The sequence below is a fragment of the Trachypithecus francoisi genome, unplaced genomic scaffold (genome assembly GCF_009764315.1).
Source record: "Trachypithecus francoisi isolate TF-2019V2 unplaced genomic scaffold, Tfra_2.0 Lachesis_group0, whole genome shotgun sequence".
Lineage (NCBI taxonomy): Eukaryota > Metazoa > Chordata > Mammalia > Primates > Cercopithecidae > Trachypithecus > Trachypithecus francoisi.
Window position 1 is genome coordinate 19,435,673 of NW_022681453.1, and position 23,629 is coordinate 19,459,301.

Below are 23,629 nucleotides of genomic sequence, written 5' to 3' on the forward strand. Positions count from 1 at the left end.
CCCGAACTCCTGACCTCAGGTGATCCACCCACCTCAGCCTCCTAAAGTGTTGGGATTACAGGAGTAAGCCGCTGCGCTCAGCCAGAAAATGCATAGGCTTTGAACTAAATAAATTGTTAGCCTTTCTGCCTTTCCCTTTGATCATCATTTTTTTTTCTTCAAAATAAAGGTCAGCCACTTTTTCCATTAAAATATTTTCTCAGGCTTTTATTTCATCCCAGCCTTTGCCCCTTGTTCCCTCTACTGTGACAGTATTTCCTGACCATAAGGTCCTTGTATGAATTATTTTGGTCTTTATACCTCCCATTTTGGTGTCTAATGAAATTTGGCTTTGTCTCTGTGGAATACCTGCCTTTTTTTTTTTTTTTTTTTTTAAAGACATAATCTTGCTCTGTTGCCCAGGCTGGTGTGCAGTGGTGTGATCTTGGCTCACTACAACCTTTGCCTCCCAGGTTCAAGCAATTCTCCTGCTTCAGCCTCCCAAGTAGCTGGGACTATAGGTGCACCACTATTTTTAGTAGAGATGGAATTTCACTATGTTGATCAGGGTGGTCCCAAACTTCTGACCGCAGGTGATCCACACACCTGGGCCTCCCAAAGTGCTGGGATTATAGGCGTGAACCACCATGCCTGTCCTCAAATAGCTTATTTATCTGATGAGTGGTGGGACATGCATAGTTGGGTATGTGTACATGCACGCATGCACACGCACATGGCATTTTCTAGTCTTTGACAGATGCCCCTTCTTCCCAATAATTAACATCTATTATTTTCCACTTACAGAAATAGGGGTTTGTTTTTTTTCTTTTTTACTTTATTTTTTATTATTTATTTATTTACTTTTGGAAATAGAATTTTCCTGCACTTCCTCTTACTTGAAAAATCTGTAGTCTGGATTTTGTCCAGACTGCATATACTTTTCCCCAGAGAAGTTATAGGAATATTAGTTTAAAAGAAGTCTTTTTTCTACTGTGCTATTTTGGTTTTAGGTGAAATGTACATTTTCTTTCTCATCTATCTTTGCTAATATTCACTTGTCACTATTTTCTTCAGTATATTATGTCCAGCGTTAGACTAGAGAGAGACTTACGGGGCTCTATACATTACTTGTACATATGTAACTGTGCTTGGTTAGAAGTGGTATAAATCTGGCCAGGCACGGTGGCTCACACCAATAATCTGAGCACTTTGGGAGGCCGAGGTGGGTGGATCACCTGAGGTCAGGAGTTCGAGACCAGCCTGGCCAACATGGTAAAAACCCCCCCCCGTCTCTACTAAAAATACAAAAATTAGCCAGGCGTTGTGGCAGGCACCTGTAATCCTGGCTACTCAGGAGACTGAGGAAGGAAAATCACTTGAACCTGAAGGATAGAGGCTACAGTGAGCTGAGATTGTGCCATTGCACTCTAGCCTGGGTTTCAGAGTGAGACTCCATCTTAAAAAAAAAAAAAAAGGCTGGACAAGGTGATTCACGCCTGTAATCCCACCTGCTTGGGAGGCTGAGGCACATGAATTGTTTGAACCTGGGAGGTGGAGGTTGCAGTGAGCTATGGTTGTGCCACTGCACTCCAGCCTGGGCGACAGAACAGGGTGTCTCAAAACAAAATAAAAGGTGCTATAGGCCGGGCGCGGTGGCTCACGCCTGTGATCCCAGCACTTTGGGAGGCTGAGGCAGGCAGATCACGAGTTCAGGAGATCGAGACCATCCCGGCTAACATGGTGAAACCCCATCTCTACTACAACTACAAAAAATTAGCCGGGTGTGGTGGCGGGCACCTGTAGTCCCAGCTACTCGGGAGGCTGAGGCAGGAGAATGGCGTGCACCTGGGAGGTGGAGCTTGCTGTCAGCCGAGACTGCGCCACTGCACTCCAGCCCGGGCGAGAGAGTGAGACTCTGTCTCAAAAAAAAAAAAAAATGCTATGAATCTTTTTTTTTTGAGATGGAGCCTCATACTGTCACCCAGGCTGAAGTGCAGTGGTGCCATCTCGGCTCACTGCAACCTCTGCCTTCCAGGTTTAAGTGATTCTCCTGCCTCAGCCTCCCAAGTAACTGGGATTACAGGCACCTGCCACCATGCCCAGCTAATGTTTTGTATTTTTAGTAGGGATGGCCTTTCACCATGTTGGCCAGGTTGGTCTCGAACTCCTGACCTTGTGAATCGCCCACCTCAGCCTCCCAAAGTGCTGGTATTACAGGTGTGAGCCACTGCGCCCAGCAAAAGGTGCTGTAAATCTTAAGCTCTCTTATTTCTACGATGCTGAGTTGTGTGTATGTGTGTGTGTGTGTGTGTGGTGTGTGTGTGTGTGTATGTGTGTGTGTAGGAGCCTAAAACAGAAACAGAAAATGTGGGCACAGGTTAGAATAACTTTGTCCATAAAGTAATAGTGAAATATGTAATCTAGATGGATACATAAGTCTCTTTACAAGATTCTTCAGAACTGGGCCACATCCATACACAGAGGGAGGGCAAGCTGGTGAGTACAATTTCTACCTGCATGTGGGGTGCTGTTATTTACATCATTGATCATGCCTAGAGCCTTCCAGAGACAGGCCAAGTGAGACTTTTTCCTCAGAGATGGTTCTAGTTCCTGCTGTGCTCAGAGGAAGAAGGAAAGAGACTCACCCCTTTAGAAGGTAGGCTTAATTAGCCTTTTTAACCCTAAGTCATTGTGTCTTAAAGGAAAAGAAGTTTGTTACTAATTTGTTATTAACTAACTATAGAGAATGGTCAGTTAGGTTATATTTCAAATCTATCTTTTTTTTTTGAGATGGAGTCTTGCTCTGTCGCCCAGACTGGAGTGCAGTGGCACAATCTCACTGCAGCCTCCGCCTCCTGGGTTCAAGTGATTCTCCTGTCTCAGCCTCCAAGTAGCTGGAATTACAGGCGTGTGCCACTACGCCTGAGTAGCTGGGAGTATAGGTGTGCCAACACGCCTGGCTAATTTTTGTACTTTTAGTAGAGATGGGGTTTTGCCATGTTGGCCATGCTGGTCTTGAACTCCTAACCTCAGGTGAGCCACCGTGCCCGGCCCAAATCTATACTTTGAAATGAGATGTTTTGGGATTTTTTCAAGTGTTTAAATCTTTGGAGAACTAGGGACAGAAATATTTATTTTCTTCCTTGTAATTGTCTTCTAGAAAGTTATTTTTAATTTATTTTTTAAAATTATACTTTAAGTTCTAGGGTATATGTGCACAACGTGCAGGTTTGTTACATATGTATACATGTGCGTTGTTGATGTGCAGCACCCGTTAACTCGTCATTTACATTAGGTATATCTCCTAATGCTATCCCTCCCCCCTTCCTCACCCCATGACAGGCCCCGGTGTGTGATGTTCCCCACCCTGTGTCCAAGTTTTCTCGTTGTTCAATTCCCACCTATGAGAACATGCTGTGTTTGGTTTTCTGTCCTTGTGACAGTTTGCTCAGAATGATGGTTTCCAGCTTCATCTGTGTCCCTACAAAGGACATGAACTCATCTTTTCTTATGGCTACATAGTATTCCATGGTGTATATGTGCCACATTTTCTTAATCCAGTCTATCATTGATGGACATTTGGGTTGGTTCCAAGTCTTTGCTGTTGTGAATAGTGCTGCAGTAAACATACGTGTGCATGTGTCTTTATAGCAGCATGATTTATAATCTTTTGGGTATATACCCAGGAATGGGATGGCTGGGTCAAATGGTATTTCTAGTTCTAGACCCTTGAGGAATCGCCACACTGTTTTCCGCAATGGTTGAACTAGTTTACAGTCCCACCAACAGTGTAAAAGTGTTCCTATTTCTCCACATCCTCTCCAGCACCTGTTGTTTCCTGACTTTTTAATGATCATCTTTCTAACTGGTATGAGATGGTATCTCATTGTGGTTTTGATTTGCATTTCTCTGATGGCCAGTGATGATGATCATTTTTTCATGTGTCTGGTGGCTGCATAAATTAAATGTCTTCTTTTGAGAAGTGTCAGTTCATACCCTTTGCCCACTTTTTGATGGGGTTGTTTGATTTTTTCTTGTAAATTTGTTTAAGTTCTTTGTAGATTCTGGATATTAGCCCTCTGTCAGATGGGTATATTGTAACAATTTTCTCCCATTCTGTAGGTTGCCTGTTCACTCTGATGGTCATTTCTTTCTCTATGCAGAAGCTCTTTAGTTTGATTAGATCCCATTTGTCAATTTTGGCTTTTGTTGCCATTGCTTTTGGTGTTTTCGTCATGAAGTCCTTGCCCATGCCTGTGTCCGGAATGGTATTGCCTAGGTTTTCTTCTAGGGTTTTTATGGTTTTAGATCTAACATTTAAGTCTTTAATCCATCTCGAATTCATTTTTGTATAAGGTGTAAGGAAGGGATCCCGTTTCAGCTTTCTACATATGGCTAGCCAGTTTTCCCAGCACCATTTATTAAATAGGGAATCCTTTCCCCAATGCTTGTTTTTGTCAGGTTTGTCAAAGATCAGATGGTTGTAGTTGTGTGGTATTATTTCTGAGGGCTCTGTTCTGTTCCATTGGTCTATATCTCAGTTTTGGTACCAGTAGCATGCTATTTTGGTTACTGCAGCCTTGTAGTATAGTTTGAAGTCAGGTAGCATGATGCCTCCAGCTTTGTTCTTTTTGCTTAGGATTGTCTTGGCAATGTGGCTTCTTTTTTGGGTCCATATGAACTTTAAAGTAGTTTTTTCCAATTCTGTGAAGAAACTCATTGGTAGCTTGATGGGGATGGCATTGAATCTATAAATTACCTTTGGCAGTATGGCCATTTTCACAACATTGATTCTTCCTATCCATGAGCATGAAATGTTCTTCCATTTTATTTCATTCAGCAGTGGTTTGTAGTTTTTCTTGAAGAGGTCCTTCACATCCCTTGTAAGTTGGATATCTAGGTATTTTATTCTGTTTGTAGCAATTGTGAATGGGAGTTCATTCATGATTTGGCTCTCTGTTTGTTATTGGCGTATAGGAATGCTTATGATTTTTGCACATTGATTTTGTATCCTGAGACTTTGCTGAAGTTTCTTATCAACTTAATGAGATTTTGGGCTGAGACGATGGGATTTTCTAAATACACAATCATGTCATCTGCAAACAGGGACAATTTGACTTCCTCTTTTCCTAATTGAATACCCTTTATTTCTTTCTCCTGCCTGATTGCCCTGGCCAGAACTTCCAACACTATGTTGAATAGGAGTGATGAGAGAGGGCATCCCTGTCTTGTGCCAGTTTTCAACGGAATGCTTCCAGTTTTTGCCCATTCAGTATGATACTGGCTGTGGGTTTGTCATAAATAGCCCTTATTATTTTGAGATACATCCCATCAATACCTAATTTATTGAGAGTTTTTAGCATGAAGGACTGTTGAATTTTGTCGAAGGCCTTTTCTGCATCTATTGAGATAATCATGTGGTTTTTGTCTTTGGTTCTGTTTATATGATGGATTACATTTATTGATTTGCATATGTTGAACCAGCCTTGCATCCCAGGGATTAAACCAACTTGATCGTGGTGGATAAACTTTTTGATGTGCTGCTGGATTCGGTTTGCCAGTATTTTATTGAGGATTTTTGCATCGATGTCCATCAGGGATATTGGTCTAAAATTCTCTTTTTTTGTTGTGTCTCTGCCAGGCTTTGGTATCAGGAAGATGCTGGCCTCATAAAATGAGTTAGGGAGGATTCCCTCTTTTTCTATTGATTGGAATAGTTTCAGAAGGAATGGTACCAGCTCCTCTTTGTACCTCTGGTAGAATTTGGCTGTGAATCCATCTGGTCTTGGACTTTTTTTGTTTGGTAGGCTATTAATTATTGCCTCAATTTCAGAGCCTGTTATTGATCTCTTCAGATATTCAACTTCTTCCTGGTTTAGTCTTGGGAGGGTGTATGTGTCCAACAATTTATCCATTTCTTCTAGGTCTTCTAGTTTGTGTAGAGGTGTTTATAGTATTCTCTGATGGTAGTTTGTATTTCTGTGGGATTGGTGGTGATATCCCCTTTATCATTTTTTATCGTGTCTATTTGATTCTTCTTTTTCTTCTTTATTAGTCTTGCTAGTAGTCTATCAATTTTGTTAATCTTTTAAAAAAACCAGCTCCTGGATTCATTGATTTTTTTGAAAGGTTTTTTGTGTCTCTATCTCCTTCAGTTCTGCTCTTAGTTATTTCTTGCCTTCTGCTAGCTTTTGAATGTGTTTGCTCTTGCTTCTCTAGTTCTTTTAATTGTGATGTTAGGGTGTCAGTTTTAGATCTTTCCTGCTTTCTCTTGTGAGCATTTAGTGCTCTAAATTTCCCTCTACACACTGCTTTAAATGTGTCCTAGAGATTCTGGTAAGTTGTGTCTTTGCTCTCATTGGTTTCAAAGAACATCTTTATTTCTGCCTTCATTTTGTTATGTATGCAGTGGTCATTCAGGAGCAGGTTGTTCAGTTTCCATGTAGTTGGGTGGTTGGGAGTGAGTTTCTTAATCCTGAGTTCTAGTTTGATTACACTGTGGTCTGAGAGTGTTTTATAATTTCTGTTCATTTACATTTATTGAGGAGTGTTTTACTTCCAACTATGTGGTCAATTTTGGAATAAATGTGATGTGGTGCTGAGAAGAATGTACATTCTGTTGATTTGGGGTGGAGAATTTTGTAGATGTCTATTAGGTCCACTTGGTGCAGAGCTGAGTTCAAATTCTGGAGATACTTGTTAACTTTCTGTCTCATTGATCTGTCTAATGTTGACTGTGGGGTGTTAAATCACCCATTATTATTGTGTGGGAGTTAAGTCTCTTTGTAGGTCTCTAAGGACTTGCTTTATGAATCTGGGTGCTCCTGTATTGGGTGTTTATGTATTTAGGATAGTTAGCTCTTCTTGTTGAATTGATCCCTTTACCATTATGTAATGGCCTTCTTTGTCTCTTTTGATCTTTGTTGGTTTAAAATCTGTTTTATCAGAGACTAGGATTACAACCCCTGCTTTTTTTTGTTTTCTGTTTGTTTGATAGATCATCCTCCATCCCTTTATTTTGAGTCTCTGTGTGTCTCTCTCTGCACATGAGATGGGTCTCCTGAATACAGCACACTGATGGGTCTTGACTCTTTATCCAATTTGCCAGTCTGTGTCTTTTAATTGGAGCATTTGGCCCATTTACATTTAAGGTTAATATTGTTATGTGTGAATTTGATCCTGTTATTATGATGTTAGCTGGTTATTTTGCTCGTTAGCTGATACAGTTTCTTCCTAGCATCAATGGTCTTTACAATTTGGCATGTTTTTGCAGTGGTTGGTACCGGTTGTTCCTTTCCATGTTTAGTGCTTCCTTCAGGAGCTCTTGTAAGGTAGGCCTGGTGGTGACAAAAATCTCTCAGCATTTGCTTGTCTGTAAAGGATTTTATTTCTCCTTCACTCATGAAGCTTAGTTTGGCTGGATATGAAATTCTGGATTGAAAATTCTTTAAGATATTGAATATTGGCTCCCACTGTCTTCTGGCTTGTAGAGTTTTTGCCAAGAGATCTGCTGTTAGTCTGATGGGCTTCCCTTTGTGGATAACCCGACCTTTCTCTCTGGCTGCCCTTAACATTTTTTCCTTCATTTCAACTTTGGTGAATCTGACAATTATGTGTCTTGGAGTTGCTCTTCTCGAGGAGTATCTTTGTGGCATTGTCTGTATTTGCTGAATTTGAATGTTGTCCTGCCTTGCTAGGTTGGGGAATTTCTTCTGGATAATATCCTGAAGAGTGTTTTCCAACTTGGTTCCGTCTTCCCCGTCACTTTCAGGTACACCAATCAGATGGAGATTTGGTCTTCTCACATATTCCCATATTTCTTGGCGGCTTTGTTCATTTCTTTTTACTCTTTTTTCTCTAAACTTCTCTTCTTGCTTCATTTCATTCATTTGATCTTCAATCACTGATACCCTTTCTGCCACTTGATTGAATTGGCTACTAAAACTTGTGCATGCATCACATAGTTCTCGTGCCATGGTTTTCAGCTCCATCAGGTCATTTAAGGTCTTCTTTACGCTGTTTATTCTAGTTAGCCATTCATCTACTGTTTTTTTAAAGGTTTTTTTTTGTTTTTTTTTTTTTTGAGACAGAGTCTCGCTCTGTCACCCAGGCTGGAGTGCAGTGGCCGGATCTCAGCTCACTGCAAGCTCCGCCTCCCGGGTTCACGCCATTCTCCTGCCTCAGCCTCCCAGGTAGCTGGGACTACAGGTGCCACCACCTCGCCCGGCTAGTTTTTTGTATTTTTTAGTAGAGACAGGGTTTCACCGTGTTAGCCAGGATGGTCTCGATCTCCTGACCTCGTGATCCGCCCGTCTCGGCCTCCCAAAGTGCTAGGATTACAGGCTTGAGCCACCGCGCCCGGCTTTTTAAAGGTTTTTAACGTCTTTGCAATGGGTTCGAGCATCCTCCTTTACCTCGGAGAAGTTTGTTATTGCCGATCTTCTGAAGCCTTCTTCTCTCAACTCGTCAAAGTCATTCTCTGTCCAGTTTTGTTCCACTGCTGGCAAGGAGTTGCATTCCTTTGTAGGGGAAGAGGTCCTCTGATTTTTTGAATTTTCAGCTTTTCTGCTCGTGTTTCTCCCCATCTTTGTGGTTTTATCTATCTTTGGTCTTTGATGATGGTGACGTACAGATGGGGTTTTGGTGTGGATGTCCTTTCTGTTTGTTAATTTCCTTTCTAACAGTCAGGACCCTCAGCTGCAGGTCTGTTAGAGTTTGCTGGAGGTCCACTCCAGACCCTGTTTGCCTGGGTATCACCCACGGAGGCTGCAGAACAGCAAATATTGCAGAACAGCAAATGTTGTTGCCTGATCCTTCCTCTGAAATCTTCATCTTAGAGGGGCACCTGGCTGTATGAAGTGTCAGTCGGCCCCTACTGGGATGTATCTCCCAGTTAGGCTACTCGGGGGTCTGGGACCCATTTGAGGAGGCAGTCTGTCCGTTCTCAGATCTCTGCGCTGGGAGAGCCGCTACTCTCTTCAAAGCTTTCAGACAGGGATGTTTAAGTCTGCAGAAGTTTCTGCTGCCTTTGATTCAGCTCTGCTCTGCCCCCAGAGGTGAAGTCTACAGAGGTAGGCAGGCCTTGTTGAGCTGCAGTGGGCTCCCCCCAGTTCGAGCTTCCTGGCTGCTTTGTTTACCTACTCAAGCCTCAGCAATGGCGAACACCCCTCCCCAAGCCTTGCTGCCGCCTTGCAGTTCAATCTCAGACTGCTGTGCTAGCAGTGTGGAAGGCTCTGTGGGCGTGGGACCTGCTGAGCCAGGCGCAGGACATAATCTCCTGGTGTGCTCTTTGTTAAGACCACTGGAAAAGCGCTGTATTAGGGTGGGGGTGTCCCTATTTTCCAGGCACCATCTGTCACGGCTTCCCTTGGCTAGGAAAGGGAATTCCCCGACCCCTTGTGCTTCCCGGGTGAGGCTGAAGAAGTGTTGCAGTACTTTCTTAGCTTTGTAATCTGTGGATGGCTTAAGTGTTAACAGCTCAGCGGAGGGTCCGTGTGACAGCCTCTTGCACCCACCCTCATAGCACCTGAGTTCTTGTTCGGCGTCCAGGAGGAATGAGGTTGCAGGAACGAATTGAAGGTGGTAAATGCGGGGGATTTTATTGCTGAGGAAAGTGGCTCTCAGCCAGAAGGGGAGCTGAAAAGGGGACAGAGCGGGACTGTAATCTTTCTCTGTAGGCCTTCCCTGGCTGGACTCCTCTCCGAAGCTACACCATCAAGCTATCCCTCTGAAGTCAAACTGCTTTTCTGTGACATCCAAACATAGTCTCTGATGCATACCTGCTTCTCTCTCTGCTGGCTGAGCCTGTTTTTTTTTCTTTTTTTTTTTTTGAGACGGAGTCTTGCTCTCTCACCCAGGCTGGAGTGCAGCTGCACGATCTCGACTCACTGCAAACTCTGCCTCGAGCCTGGGGTTTTTATGCGTGCAGGATGGGGGGGCAGGGCAGGCCTTGGGTGGTTTTGGAAAAGCAGACATTTGAGTGGGAAAACAGATGTAAGTTCTCACTTTGGCCCGTGGTTCCAGGCTTGAGGGTGGGGCCCTTGCCAGGGACCTGCCCTTTTCTGCCCAGAATTCCTCTTCCTCCTGTTTCCATCAGTTTTCTCCTAATTCTCATTATCAGTTTTATTATTACTTAAAATATGGAAAACAGTACATCTGAAACAAATTTGGTTCATGTGAGATTCTTGTCCTCCTTTGTGAATTGAGGGGGTGAAACTCACTACGTATTTCTATTTACAAACCCCTGTACCATTTAATGACTAAGTCATTAAATTAATAACTAGAAATGTGACATTTAGTAGTTTAAAGGTACAGTTTAGGGGCATGTGTTCTCAGGATCTCTGAGGCTGTATCATAGGCAAACAAAAAAGTTAAATAAGTAGTATATAGATAAAAAAAAGATACAGTTTACCTGTTGTGTTCCACAGTTTATTTTTACATGTGGGAAGTCAAGAAATTAATCTTCAAACTTTCTGTTGCACTTTGCAGATAGAAACTTTTTACCCTTATTTGCCACTTAAATCCTTGTACAATCACTTCTCCAAACAGCACCGTGGTGTTTCCAGCATTAACAACCAATTGTCTGATTCTCTGGACAGCGACTAGATGTTCAACAGTATTCAATTCTGACACTGCTGGGAGTTAGAGCAGATACCACAGGCTAAGGGCTCAGTCTTACAACAACACCCCCATTTTTTTTTTTTTTTTTTGAGACGGAGTCTCGCTCTGTCGCCCAGGCTGGAGTGCAGTGGCCAGATCTCAGCTCACTGCAAGCTCCGCCCGCTGGGTTTACACCATTCTCCTGCCTCAGCCTCCCGAGTAGCTGGGACTACAGGCGCCTGCCACCTCACCCGGCTAGTTTTTCGTATTTTTTAGTAGAGACGGGGTTTCACTGTATTAGCCAGGATGGTCTCGATCTCCTGACCTCACGATCCGCCCATCTCGGCCTCCCAAAGTGCTGGGATTACAGGCTGGAGCCACCGCGCCCGGCCACCCCCATTTTAGACACTAGTCTGAAGTCTTGGCCCACCAGTAACTTCTGACCAACCAGCTATGAATAGGGAATTCCTAAGACCTCTCCTCAGGTTTAATAATTTGCCTGAATGGCCCATGGAACTCAGGAACACACTTTACTTAGGTTTACCTGTTTCTCATAAAGGATACAACTCAGGAACAGCAAAGTGGAAGAGCTGCCAAGGACAAGGTATGGAGGGAGTGGAGGGCAGAGCTTCTGTGCCCTATCCTGGAGTGTCACCCTCCCAGCACTTTGATGTGTTCTCCAACTTGGAAGTGCTCTGAATCTCATTGTTCAATAATTTTTATATAGCTCCATTTCCAGCCCCGACATCCCTACTTCTTAGAGTTCATTGGGTGGGGCTGAAAGTTCCACCCTGTGGTCCCTGGTCATTCTAGGGACGGGGTCTTTCTAGGTCTTTCCAGTCCCATCCTGAGGCTATCTAGGGGCCCCACCCCTAAGTTTATTAACATAAACTCTCGTGTGATCAAAAGGGGCTGATTATAAATAACAAAAGACACTCCTATCACTTAGGAAATTCCAAGGGTTTTAGGAGTTCTGTGCTGGGAACCTGGGACAGAGAGACCAAATATCTTTTGTCTTATACCCAAAGCACCACAAAGGGCCTGCAGCTGACTAACATTACCATTGATTTTAAACTGTGAGAAGCAGAGCCAAAAGAGTTTACTCCTGTCTTGAAGCTAAGTGCATAGAGTGCCCAAGTCACTGGCAAAGTTACAGTGGAAAAGCGTTAATAACCATAGAAATGCAATAATATTAGTATATTATTTTCTGTAGAATATTTTGAAAATACAAAAGTATGTATCACAACTTAGTAGTCATCCATTAAAACTTTTATTTGTAGTAGATACCAATTAAGGAAAAACTGTAGTCTAGAAACAACCTATATACCATGTAGGTGTAGCTATTTTAAAAGAAATGGTAATTGAAAAGCTAAAGTGACCAGTGTCAGCTCAGAAAATCGGCAGTGGTTGTTATTATTCTTATCGAGACGGTGTCTGACTCTGTCGCCTAGGCTGGAGTGCAGTGGCACAGTCTGGGTCCACTGCAACCTCTGTCTCCTGGGTTCAAGTGATTATCCTGCCTCAGCCTCCCAGGTAGCTGGGACTACAGGCACCCACCACCACACCTGGCTAATTTTTGTATTTTTAGTAGAAACAGGGTTTCACTGTGTTGGCAAGACTGGTCTTGAACTCCTGGCCTCAAGTGATCCACCCACCTCAGCCTCCCAAATTGCAGGGATTACAGGCGTGAGCACTGTGCCTATTTGCATTATAAAAGGATTCATATAGAATTCCTGCAAGTCTTATTTAAAAGCTTTGATTTGTTGAAATGCTATTTCCACAGAGCTTTTTGGGATCATGTCTGGTGAGTAGTTTGACTAGATATAATCTTTGTCACGGATTTCATACTGAATGTTCGTGAGACTATGAAGGGCAAAACATCTCCTCTGTGCACACCTTGTTTTGGTCTGGGCTTGAAAGCACCCAGACTGAGCTCTGTGGCTCTGTGATAGAGCTCTCAGGAGATGGAGGATCCTCAGAGGGCTTGAAATTTGAGAAGAGACTGGTAAGGGAGAATGGAGGCAGTGTTGATTGGGGAGTTGGAAGGATGAGACACTGAGCGTGGCTTGGCTTTTTTCCAAGCCTCTTCAGTCTCATTGTCTAGCAGATAAACCTGATCTGCTTTTAAGCCCTTCTGAACTCAGGGCTGATTTAGGCTTAGGGAATTCTGAGGAAAGTGGGCCCTCTGTGTCCCTGCCATGTGGGTTCTTGTTTCTGTAGTCTCCTGTCCTCTTTCCTTCCTTTCTTTCTTTCTCTTTTCTTTTCTTTCTTTTTTTGAGTCAGGGTCGTACTCTGTCACCCAGGCTAAAGTGCTGTGGTATGATCATGACCCACTGGAACCTTGAACACCTGAGCTCAAGTGATCCTCTGGCCTCAGCCTCCCAAGTAGCTGGGACTATAGGTGGGCACTAGCATGCTGGCTAATTTTTAAATTTTTTGGTAGAGATGGGATCTCACTATGTTGCCCAGGCTGGTCTCAAACTCCTGGGCTCAAGCGATCCTCCCACCTTGGCTTCTCAAAAGTTCTGAGATAATAGACATGAGCCACTCTGCCTGGCCAGTAATCACCATCTTAAGAAGTTAGAGCTGTGTGGAAAGACACAGGACTCACAGGTCGAATGGCAACATACTACATACACAGGAGGAAACACACACACAAAGCCTTTGTTCACAAGCAAAGAATTTCTTTCTCATTCTTGCCTCATCCCCTGTATCCAGAGATCTTATGTTTTTCCTCTTTTTATCACTTCATATTACACTGGTCTGATGTTTTTTGTTTTGTGTGTGTGTTTGTGAGTGAATTTTTCAGAGCTCAGCTTTCTAGAGGGTGGAGCGGTGTCTGTCACATAGGCTTCTTATAGCTCAAACTGTCATCCCTGCTTTAGCTCATCTCTTCCTAATTGTTTTCCACCCTCCACCCCCCACAATTCTGCCGTTTTTTGTTTGTTTTTTTTTTTCCTGCTGGCCATGATTCCATGGAGAAGGAAACGAACCTTTCATTTGCTCCCTTCAGAATGGCTTTCTAGAACTTTACATCTATTTACTCAAAACATCTGGGAATAATCCTGTAGGGGTGTGCTATTCAATGACTTCCTACTTGAAGGGCCTAAGCCAGGGAAGTCTTGAGGGGGACCACAGAGAACCTCTTAGCCCTTGTCCATTTTAAACCAGTTGTGGATAGCAGATTCAGTGGTAAAAGTAAAAAGCTGACTTTGCAAATACAGCATTAATTTCAGTCATTGAGAAAGCTTGCCTTTGATGGCTACCTACATATATAAAATAACCTATCAATAACACATTTGTAAAATACATATATCATTTATGTATCAGATTAATCTTATATTTTGTTGTTGTTTTTGTTTTTTTTTTTTTTTTTTTTTTGGAGATGGAGTCTCGCTCTGTTGCCCAGGCTGGAGTACAGTGGTGTGATCTCGGCTCACTGCAACCTCCGCCTCCTGGGTCTCAGCCTCCCAAGTAGCTGGGACTACAGGCGCCCGCTACCACGTCTGGCTAATTTTTTCTATTTTTAGTAGAGACGGGGTTTTACCATGTGAGCCACGATGGTCTCGATCTCCTGACCTTGTGATCCACCCGCCTCGGCCTCCTAAAGTGCTGGGATTACAGGTGTGAGTCACTGTGCCCAGCTTGTTGTTGTTTTGAGACAAAGTCTCACTGTTTCCCAGGCTGGAGGGCAGTGGCACGATCACAGCGTACTGCAGTCTCAACCACGGGCTTCCCAGGCTGGTCTTAAACTTCTGGGCTTAAGCATTCCTCCCATCTTGGCCTCCTAAAGTGCTGGGATTGTAGGCGTGAGCTACCATGCCCGGCCTATTTGAAGACAATATGGAACAGTTCAGATATTTTATGATGTTCACATGTAATTTGGTCCTCTGCATATTATATTTTTAAAATGTAAAAATTCTTGGTTGGGCACGGTGGCTCATGCCCGTAATCCTAGCACTTTGGGAGGCTCTGGTGGGTGAATCACCTGAGGTCAGGAGTTTGAGACCAGCCTGGTCAATATGGTGAAACCCCGTCTCTACTAAAAATGCAAAAAATTATCCGGATGTGGTGGCAGGTGCCTGTAATCTCAGCTACTCAAGAGGCTGAGGCAGGAGAATTGCTTGAACCCAGGAGGTGGAGGTTGCAGTGAACCAAGATTGTGCCGTTGGACTGTAGCCTGGGTGACAGAGCAAGACTCTGTTTTTAAAAAAAAAAAAAAGTAAAATTTTTTTCTTTGTGACACCTGAAAATTTGAGGGAGGAGATCATAGATCTTAGAGTTTTGTTGTCTTAGAACAGCAAAGACTAAGTTTTTTGTTTTGTTTTGTTTTTGTTTTTTGAGATGGAGTCTTGCTTCATCTCCAGGTTGGAGTGCGGTGGAGCAATCTCTGCTCACTGCAACCTCCACCTCCCAGGTTCAAGCGATTCTCCTGCCTCAGCCTCCCAAGTAGCTGGGATTACAGGCACGTGCCACCACGCCCAGCTAATTTTTGTATTTTTAGTAGAGACAGGGTTTCACTATGTTGGCCAGGGTGGTCTCGATCTCCTGACCTCGTGATCCGCTCACCTCGGCCTCCCAAAGCACTGGGATTACAGGCGTAAGCCACCGCGCCCGGCTGACAAGTGGTAGCTTCTTTTTTTTTTTTTTTTTTTTTTTTTTTTTTTTTTTTATTTATTTATTTATTTTTTATTATACTTTAAGTTCTAGGGTACATGTGCATAACGTTTATATCATGTATAACTCCCCAGTGCAATCCCTCCCTCCTCCCCCCTCCCCATGATAGGCCCCAGTGTGTGATGTTCCCCTTCCCGAGTCCAAGTGATCTCATTGTTCAGTTCCCACCTATGAGTGAGAACATGCGGTGTTTGGTTTTCTCTTCTTGTGATAGTTTGCTAAGAATGATGGTTTCCAGCTGCATCCATGTCCCTACAAAGGACGCAAACTCATCCTTTTTGATGGCTGCATAGTATTCCATGGTGTATATGTGCCACATTTTCTTAATCCAGTCTGTCACAGATGGACATTTGGGTTGATTCCAAGTCTTTGCTATTGTGAATAGTGCCGCAATAAACATACGTGTGCATGTGTCTTTGTAGTAGAGTAATTTATAATCCTTTGGGTATATACCCAGTAGTGGGATGGCTGGGTCATATGGTACATCTAGTTCTAGATCCTTGAGGAATCGCCATACTGTTTTCCATAATGGTTGAACTAGTTTACAATCCCACCAACAGTGTAAAAGTGTTCCTATTTCTCCACATCCTCTCCAACATCTATTGTTTCCTGACTTCTTAATGATTGCCATTCTAACTGGTGTGAGATGGTATCTCATTGTGGTTTTGATTTGCATTTCTCTGATGGCGAGTGATGACGAGCATTTTTTCATGTGTCTGTTGGCTGTATGGATGTCTTCTTTTGAGAAATGTCTGTTCATATCCTTTCCCCACTTTTTGATGGGGTTGTTTGTTTTTTTCTTGTATATTTGTTTGAGTTCTTTGTAGATTCTGGATATTAGCCCTTTGTCAGATGAGTAGGTTGCAAAAATTTTCTCCCATTCTGTAGGTTGCCTGTTCACTCTGATGGTAGTTTCTTTTGCTGTGCAAAAGCTCTTTAGTTTAATGAGATCCCATTTGTCAATTTTGGCTTTTGCTGCCGTTGCTTTTGGTGTTTTAGACATGAAGTCCTTGCCCATGCCTATGTCCTGAATGGTACTACCTAGATTTTCTTCTAGGGTTTTTATGGTATTAGGTCTAACATTTAAGTCTCTAATCCATCTTGAATTAATTTTCGTATAAGGGGTAAGGAAAGGATCCAGTTTCAGCTTTCTACTTGTGGCTAGCCAATTTTCCCAGCACCATTTATTAAATAGGGAATCCTTTCCCCATTTCTTGTTTTTGTCAGGTTTGTCAAAGATCAGATGGCTGTAGATGTGTGGTATTATTTCTGAGGACTCTGTTCTGTTCCACTGGTCTATTTCTCTGTTGTGGTACCAGTACCATGCTGTTTTGGTTACTGTAGCCTTGTAGTATAGTTTGAAGTCAGGTAGCGTGACGCCTCCAGCTTTGTCCTTTTGACCTAGGATTGTCTTGGCAATGCGGGCTCTTTTTTGGTTCCATATGAACTTTAAAGCAGTTTTTTCCAATTCTGTGAAGAAACTCATTGGTAGCTTGATGGGGATGGCATTGAATCTATAAATAACCTTGGGCAGTATGGCCATTTTCACAATATTGATTCTTCCTATCCATGAGCATGGTATGTTCTTCCATTTGTTTGTGTCCTCTTTGATTTCACTGAGCAGTGGTTTGTAGTTCTCCTTGAAGAGGTCCTTTACATCCCTTGTAAGCTGGATTCCTAGGTATTTTATTCTCTTTGAAGCAATTGTGAATGGAAGTTCATTCCTGACTTGGCTCTCTGCTTGTCTGTTACTGGTGTATAAGAATGCTTGTGATTTTTGCACATTAATTTTGTATCCTGAGACTTTGCTGAAGTTGCTTATCAGCTTAAGGAGATTTTGGGCTGAGACGATGGTTTTTCTAAATATACAATCATGTCATCTGCAAACAGGGACAATTTGACTTCTTCTTTTCCTAACTGGATACCCTTGATTTCTTTCTCTTGCCTGATTGCCCTAGCCAGAACTTCCAACACTATGTTGAATAGGAGTGGTGAGAGAGGGCATCCCTGTCTTGTGCCAGTTTTCAAGGGAATTTTTCCAGTTTTTGCCCATTCAGTATGATATTAGCTGTGGGTTTGTCGTAAATAGCTCTTATTATTTTGAGGTATGTTCCATCAATACCGAATTTATTGAGCGTTTTTAGCATAAAGGGCTGTTGAATTTTGTCAAAAGCCTTTTCTGCATCTATTGAGATAATCATGTGGTTCTTGTCTTTGGTTCTGTTTATATGCTGGATTACGTTTATTGATTTGCGAATGTTGAACCAGCCTTGCATCCCAGGGATGAAGCCCACTTGATCATGGTGGATAAGCTTTTTGATGTGCTGCTGAATCCGGTTTGCCAGTATTTTATTGAGAATTTTTGCATCGATGTTCATCAGGGATATTGGTCTAAAATTCTCTCTTTTTGTTGTGTCTCTGCCAGGCTTTGGTATCAGGATGATGTTGGCCTCATAAAATGAGTTAGGGAGGATTCCCTCTTTTTCTATTGATTGGAATAGTTTCAGAAGGAATGGTACCAGCTCCTCCTTGTACTTCTGGTAGAATTCAGCTGTGAATCCATCTGGTCCTGGACTTTTTTCGTGGGTAGGCTATTAATTGTTGCCTCAATTTCAGAGCCTGTTATTGGTCTATTCAGGGATTCAACTTCTTCCTGGTTCAGTCTTGGGAGAGTGTAAGTGTCCAGGAAATTATCCATTTCTTCTAGATTTTCTAGTCGATTTGCGTAGAGGCATTTATAGTATTCTCTGATGGTTGTTTGTATTTCTGTGGGGTCGGTGGTGATATCCCCTTTATCATTTTTTATTGCGTCTATTTGATTCTCTCTCTTTTCTTCTTTATTAGTCTTGCTAGCGGTCTGTCAATTTTGTTGATCTTTTCAAAAAACCAACTCCTGGATTCATTGATTTTTTGGAGGGTTTTTTGTGACTCTATCTCCTTCAGTTCTGCTCTGATCTTAGTTATTTCTTGCCTTCTGCTAGCTTTTGAATGTGTTTGCTCTTGCCTCTCTAGTTCTTTTAATTGTGATGTTAAAGTGTCAATTTTAGATCTTTCCTGCTTTCTCTTGTGGGCATTTAGTGCTATAAATTTCCCTCTACACACTGCTTTAAATGTGTCCCAGAGATTCTGGTATGTTGTATCTTTGTTCTCATTGGTTTCAAAGAACATCTTTATTTCTGCTTTCATTTCGTTATGTACCAGTAGTCATTCAGGAGCAGGTTATTCAGTTTCCATGTAGTTGAGCGGTTTTGATTGAGTTTCTTAGTCCTGAGTTCTAGTTTGATTGCACTGTGGTCTGAGAGACAGTTTGTTATAATTTCTGTTCTTGTACATTTGCTGAGGAGTGCTTTACTTCCAATTATGTGGTCAATTTTGGAATAAGTGCGATGTGGTGCTGAGAAGAATGTATATTCTGTTGATTTGGGGTGGAGAGTTCTATAGATGTCTATTAGGTCCGCTTGGTGCAGAGATGAGTTCAATTCCTGGATATCCTTGTTAACTTTCTGTCTCGTTGATCTGTCTAATGTTGACAGTGGAGTGTTGAAATCTCCCATTATTATTGTATGGGAGTCTAAGTCTCTTTGTAGGTCTCTAAGGACTTGCTTTATGAATCTGGGTGCTCCTGTATTGGTGCATATATATTTAGGAGAGTTAGCTCTTCCTGTTGAATTGATCCCTTTACCATTATGTAATGGCCTTCTTTGTCTCTTTTGATCTTTGATGGTTTAAAGTCTGTTTTATCAGAGACTAGGATTGCAACCCCTGCTTTTTTTTGTTCTCCATTTGCTTGGTAGATCTTTCTCCATCCCTTTATTTTGAGCCTATGTATGTCTCTGCATGTGAGATGGGTCTCCTGAATACAGCAGACTGATGGGTCTTGACTCTTGATCCAGTTTGCCAGTCTGTGTCTTTTCATTGGAGCATTTAGTCCATTGACATTTAAGGTTAATATTGTTATGTGTGAACTTGATCCTGTCATTATGATATTAACTGGTTATTTTGCTCATTAGTTGATGCAGTTTCTTCCTAGCCTCGATGGTCTTTACATTTTGGCATGTTTTTGCAATGGCTGGTACCGGTTGTTCCTTTCCATGTTTAGGGCTTCCTTCAGGGTCTCTTGTAAGGCAGGCCTGGTGGTGACAAAATCTCTAAGCATTTGCTTATCTGTAAAGGATTTTATTTCTCCTTCACTGATGAAACTTAGTTTGGCTGGATATGAAATTCTGGGTTGAAAATTCTTTTCTTTAAGAACGTTGAATATTGGCCCCCACTCTCTTCTGGCTTGTAGAGTTTCTGCCGAGAGATCTGCTGTTAGTCTGATGGGCTTCCCTTTGTGGGTAACCCGACCTTTCTCTCTGGCTGCCCTTAAGATTTTTTCCTTCATTTCAACTTTGGTGAATCTGGCAATTATGTGTCTTGGAGTTGCTCTTCTGGAGGAGTATCTTTGTGGCGTTCTCTGTATTTCCTGAATTTGAATGTTGGCCTGCCCTACTAGGTTGGGGAAGTTCTCCTGGATGATATCCTGAAGAGTGTTTTCCAACTTGGTTCCATTTTCCCCCTCACTTTCAGGCACCCCAATCAGACGTAGATTTGGTCTTTTTACATAATCCCATACTTCTTGCAGGCTTTGTTCATTTCTTTTTCTTCTTTTTTCTTTTGGTTTCTCTTCTCGCTTCATTTCATTCATTTGATCCTCAATCGCTGATACTCTTTCTTCCAGTTGATCGAGTCGGTTACTGAAGCTTGTGCATTTGTCACGTATTTCTCGTGTCATGGTTTTCATCTCTGTCATTTCGTTTATGATCTTCTCTGCATTAATTAGTCTAGCTGTCAATTCTTCCACTTTTTTTTCAAGATTTTTAGTTTCTTTGCGCTGGGTACGTAATTCCTCCTTTAGCTCTGAGAGGTTTGATGGACTGAAGCCTTCTTCTCTCATCTCGTCAAAGTCATTCTCTGACCAGCTTTGATCCGTGCTGGCGATGGGCTGCGCTCCTTTGCAGGGGGAGATGCGCTCTTATTTTTGAATTTCCAGCTTTTCTGCCCTGCTTTTTCCCCATCTTTGTGGTTTTATCTGTCTCTGGTCTTTGATGATGGTGACGTACTGATGGGGTTTTGGTATAGGTGTCCTTCCTGTTTGATAGTTTTCCGTCTGACAGTCAGAAGGACTGTCTGTTGGTCTGTTGGAGATTGCTTGAGGTCCACTCCAGACCCTGTTTGCCTGGGTATCAGCAGCAGAGGTTGCCAAAGATAGAATATTGCTGAGCAGCGAGTGTACCTGTCTGATTCTTCCTTTGGAAGTTTCCTCTCAGGATTACTCCACCCTGTGAGGTGTGGGGTGTCAGACTGCCCCTAGTGGGGGATGTCTCCCAGCTAGGCTACTCAGGGGTCAGGGACCCACCTGAGCAGGCAGTCTGTCCCTTCTCGGATCTCAACCTCCGCGTTGGGAGATCCACGGCTCTCCCCAAAGCTGTCAGACAGAGTCGTTCGCCTCTGCACCGCCCCCGCTGCTTTCCCTATTGGACCTCAGCTGTGGGCTGTCCCCACAGGTGGAGTCTACAGAGACAGGCAGGTTTCCTTGAGCTGCTGTGAGCTCCACCCAGTTCGAGCTTCCCAGCAGCTTTGTTTACCTACTTAAGCCTCAGCAATGGCGGGCGCCCCTCCCCCAGCCTCGCTGCTGCCTTGCGGATAGATCGCCGCAGACGGCTGTGTTAGCAGTGAGGGAGGCTCCGTGGGCGTGGGACCCTCCCGGCCAGGTGTGGGATATATTCTCCTGGTGTGCCTGTTTCCTTAAAGCGCAGTATTGGGGTGGGAGTTACCCGATTTTCCAGGTGTTGTGTGTCTCAGTTCCCCTGGCTAGGAAAACGGATTTCCTTCCCCCTTGCGCTTCCAGGTGAGGCGATGCCTCGCCCTGCTTCAGCTCACGCTGGTCAGGCTGCAGCAGCTGACCCGCACCGATTGTCCGGCACTCCCTAGAGAGATGACCCCAGTACCTCAGTTGAAAATGCAGAAATCACCGGTCTTCTGTGTTACTCGCGCTGGGAGTTGGAGACTGGAGCTGTTCCTATTCGGCCATCTTGCTCCGCCCCCCGGTAGCTTCTTAAAGGTTAATTGTAATACAGAGTTTGAAAAAATTACCTGAAGAAATTTTTTTATACTTTGTTAACATAAAAATCCATTTTTTATCTTGTGCTTTGAATGGCTTTTTTTGTTGTTGTTTTTTAATTGGGGTAGCCTCTTGAGCCAGAGTCGGCTCAGAGATGCCCTGAATGTCTCTTTAAACTGTAATTTTGACATTGTAGTTCCATTGAAAGGGTCTTGGGGACTCCCAGGGGTTCCCGGGCCACACTTTGAGAATTGCTGTTTTAGAATCTGGAAGAGATCTTGAAGATTAACTCAGGCCCATTTCTCCCCTGGGTTGGAATAAGAGGAGTGATTGAAGCTGAGGGAGGACTGACTTGCCCAAAGTCATGCAGCTAGTTACTCATAGAGCTGTGGCTGGATTTAGGTTTCTTGACTGATTCTGCAAATATGTGTCTAGTGCTATGCTAGGTTCTGATTTCCTGGGGCCAGGCTCCATTGTGCTATCTTTTGGAGGTAGTTGTCTCCTGTGGCCCTGGTCCTTTAAGTTTTGAATGCGTTTGTTCACCTTTTGTTTCTTATTTTCTCTTAAGTTTCAAATTGCCAAAATCATCTTTATATTTCCAAGTAAAATGTTGAGCTGTTGTGTCAGTTTAGCTCTGTGGCTGCTTTGTGTGATCTAAATTTTTTTTAAGTAACTAATAGACACTCAAAAGGCATTGGGCTACATGGAGGTTTGAAGTATGCATTGGTTGTGATTGGAGTAGTGTCTGTTTTGCATAGGAAGGTGTTTGGAAAGAACTTTAACAATCCACGGTGGATCTCTCAGCAGACTGGAAGAATTCTGTGGGTACTTGGTGAGTACTCTATAGTACTATATATACTATATATATATGTGCTATATATACTGTACTATATATACTCTATAGTACTATGGAGTAACTGAACTCTTTCTTTTGTCTTTGAATTATATAAATTCCTTGTCAGATTTTTTAGGGGTATTGACCAAAGCTTTGGACTGAATGTTTTCCTGATGTTCTTTTTTAAAAATTTTTATTTATTTATTTATTTTTTGAGACTGGCTCTATTACCTAGACTGGAGTGCATTATCCTGCCTCAGTCTCCCAAAGTGTTGGGATTATAGGAGTGAGCCACCATGCCTGGCCTGTTTTTCTACTCTTTTTTTTTTTTTTTTTTTTTTTGAGACGTACTCTCGCTCTGTCGCCCAGGCTGGAGTGCTGGAGTGCAGTGGGTGATCTCGGCTCACTGCAAGCTCCGCCTCCTGGGTTCCCGCCATTCTCCTGCCTCAGCCTCCCGAGCAGCTGGGACTACAGGCGCCCGCCACCAAGTACGGCTAATTTTTTGTATTTTTAGTAGAGACGGGGTTTCACCGTGTTAGCCAGGATGGTCTCGATCTCCTGACCTCATGATCCATCCGCCTCAGCCTCCCAAAGTGCTGGGATTACAGGCGTGAGCCACCTCGCCCGGCCTGTTTTTCTACTCTTAAAAGCCTTTCTTCCCCTTGTAAATTAGCTCAAATCCAGTGTTTTGTGTAGATATTCTTCAAGAAGAAAACAAGTCATTTGCGCTTGCCGTGGACTTGCTTTGAGACCATTTGACAGAGTTTAGTACTACTCAAAGTAACTAAAATTAATGAGGACGTGGCAGTCTGGGAAGGATCCTTTTATTTAAAAGGAACGATCATGATGCTATCAAGGACCATAATGACATCTTTGAAATTTCATGAGCTGCCTCACAATGATGAGACAGCGTGTGTGCTCGGAGTCTTATGATTTCAATGTGAACTCTCCAAGTCTGGTGGTCTGCATTGTGAACAAAGGCTTTGTTCGTGTGTGTGTGTTTCCTCTTGTTTATATCCTAATGTCCCCACCTTGCCATGCCTCATGTCTCAAAGGGCTGTGCCTGCATGATTAATTCTGATTCTTGGCCAGGTACCACTCTACTGACAGTTGTTGTTGTCTTGGAACTTAGCAAAGCCGAACAACATTTTCCTTCACTCTCAAGATTGCCATGAGGTGCTAGGTTAGGATTGTCTGTGGGTTTCTTAATAATTATAGCCTCCTTTTAACAAACCCAATATATTAAACTGTAGACTTATTAAAACACTTAGGGGTTGAATATTTGCTTTTCAGAGTGGTCCTCTTTAGAATTCCTTTAAATAGCTAGTTCTCCAGTTTCATTAAAATATAATTTGATTCCCAGAATTTGCTTTGTAAGAACACAGGTCCTCATTAAGGTGCAGCATACCCATTATTGCTCTTGTGGTTTGTCTGCA

At 42.9% G+C, this 23,629-nt stretch overlaps 1 protein-coding gene across 7 annotated transcripts in view; it reads left to right on the forward strand.

Moving 5' to 3' along the window:
* Window positions 1-23,629, forward strand: part of RAD54L2 (RAD54 like 2) — a 135,716-nt gene that overhangs the window by 33,317 nt on the left and 78,770 nt on the right. Inside the window, exon 3 of one of the 7 annotated variants that reach the window (XM_033209004.1) lies at window positions 22,117-22,190. The exons of the other annotated variants lie outside the window; for them this stretch is intronic. The gene's annotated coding sequence lies outside the window, so the exon portion shown is untranslated. The remainder of the gene's footprint in view (window positions 1-22,116; window positions 22,191-23,629) is intronic. 7 annotated transcript variants of the gene reach the window in all.